Source organism: Canis aureus, chromosome X (genome assembly GCF_053574225.1).
Source record: "Canis aureus isolate CA01 chromosome X, VMU_Caureus_v.1.0, whole genome shotgun sequence".
Classification (NCBI taxonomy): Eukaryota; Metazoa; Chordata; class Mammalia; order Carnivora; family Canidae; genus Canis; species Canis aureus.
In genome coordinates, this window is record NC_135649.1 from 11,629,383 (window position 1) to 11,631,520 (window position 2,138).

Here is a 2,138-nt window from a genome sequence, read left to right on the forward strand (position 1 = left end):
ATACATGCATCCCAATGTGTATAGCAGCATTATCAACAATAGCCAAATTACGGACGTAGCCCAAGTGTCCATCAGTTGATGAATGGATAAAGATGAGATGATGATGATGATGATGTGTGTGTGATGGAATATTACTTAGCCATGAAAAAGAATGAGATCTTGCCATTTGCAATGACATGGACAGAGTTACCGAGTATTATGCTAAGTGAAATATGTCAGTCAGAGAAAGACAGATGCCATATGATTTCACTCATATGTGGAATTTAAGAAATAAAACAAATGAGCAATGGGAAAAGAGAGAAAAACAAACCAAGAAACAGACTCTTAACTATAGACAACAAACTGATAGTTACCAGAGGGGAGGTGGGGGTGATGGGTGAAAAAGGTGATGGGGATTAAGGAGTTCACTTGTGAGGAGCACTGGGTTTTGGAAGTTTTGAATCACTATATGGTACACTTGGTACTTATATAACACTGTATGTTAACTAACTGGAATTTAAATAAAATCTTAAAAAATGAATAAAAATAAAACATTGGAAACCTTCTTTATTTTCTATTGTTTTTGTTTTGTTTTGTTTTGTTTTTTACCTCTGAACCTTTTATTGGCCTCCTGCTCCTCAAAGGGTACCCTGTTTTGCTGCCTCAACGCCTCAGAATTTTGGTGTCGTTGGTCTCAGATACCACCTTGCTGTCCACGATCTTGCGGGTGGTGGTCTTCTGGATGGTCTGCAAGGAGTTGCTGCTGTCCAGGGCGTCAGTAAGACTGAAGTCCTCCCCGTCTTCCAACAGGCCATGGTAGGTGGCAATCTCAGCCTCCAGCTTGACCTTGACATTCAGCAGGACCTCGTACTCCTGGGCCTGGTGCTGCCCCTCTGCCCGGGTCTGGGACAGCTCTGACTCCAGGTGCAGCAGGACCCCGTTGAGCTGCTCCATCTGCATCACGTAGCAGGTCTCGACCTCCCTCAGGCTGTTCTCCAAGCTGGCCTTCAGGTTTCTCATGGAGTCCAGGTTGATCTCCAAGGACTGGGCTGGTCTCAGCTCCGTGAGGGTCATCTCAGCTTCTCCGATCTCAGTGGTCTGTGTGGTGACCATTGTGGTGCTCTCCTCGATCTGCTGAGACCAGTACTTGTCCAGCTCCTCCCGGTTCTTCTGAGCCAGCTCATCATACTGGGCCCGGATATCTGCCATGATCTTGCTGAGGTCCTGAGATTTGGGGGCATCCAACTCCACCGTCAACCCAGAGTTGGCGATTTGGTTTTGTAGACCCTTTACTTCCTCCTCGTGGTTCTTCTTCATGAAGAGCAGCTCCTCCTTGAGAGCCTTGATCTCTGTCTCTAGCTGCAGCCCAGTGACATTGGTGTCATCAATGACCTTGCAGAGCCCATGGATGTCGCTCTCCACGGACTGGCGCGTGGCCAGCTCCGTCTCATACTTGACTCAGAAATCGTCAGCAGCGAGCCGGGCCTTGTCAATCTGCAGAACGATGCGGGCATTGTCCACAGCACTTGCAAAGATCTGAGCCCTCAGGTCCTCGATGGTCTTGAAGTAATGCCCCCAGTCTCTGACCTGGGGGCCCTTCTTCAGGTGTTCCCGAATTTTCACCTCCAGTCTCTGATTATCAGCCTCCAGGCTCCTCACCCTCTCCAGGTAGGAGGCCAGGTGGTCATTCAGGTCTTGCATGGTCTCCTTCTCACCCTGGTGCCCCCTATGCCCGCCAGACCCCCGGCCATCCCCGCTGCCGGGCCCCCTGCGCCTGCATAGACGCTGGCCGCGCTGCTGCTGATGGGCCGGACCCGGTGGCTGGACACCTGCACGGAGCCCAGGGACCGGTAGTTGGAGGAGAAGGTGGAGCGGGCGGTGAAGCTCATGCTGCTCGGAGAGCCAGAGGGCGACTCGGGAGGCCAGAGCTCAGGCTCGGGCCAGGGACCTGGAAACCTTTAAAATACATCTTAAATGCCAATTAGGGATGATACTATTTAAGAATGCGGTGGTATCTTCAGGACACCTTTTATACCTTGAATCAAGGACATTTATATAGTTGTCTGTAGGAAAAATACGTAGGACTGGATACTGTGAAGTTCTTATTATTAATCCAAGTGACTCCACTTGTAAAATACACACATCTGATCCCTACAAAT

At 49.7% G+C, this 2,138-nt stretch overlaps 1 pseudogene; it reads right to left on the reverse strand.

Annotated features, from left to right (window-relative positions):
- Positions 1–571: 571 nt before the first annotated feature.
- LOC144308996 (keratin, type I cytoskeletal 18 pseudogene) lies at positions 572–1,883 on the reverse strand (annotated as a pseudogene).
- Between the last annotated feature and the right edge of the window lie 255 nt (positions 1,884–2,138).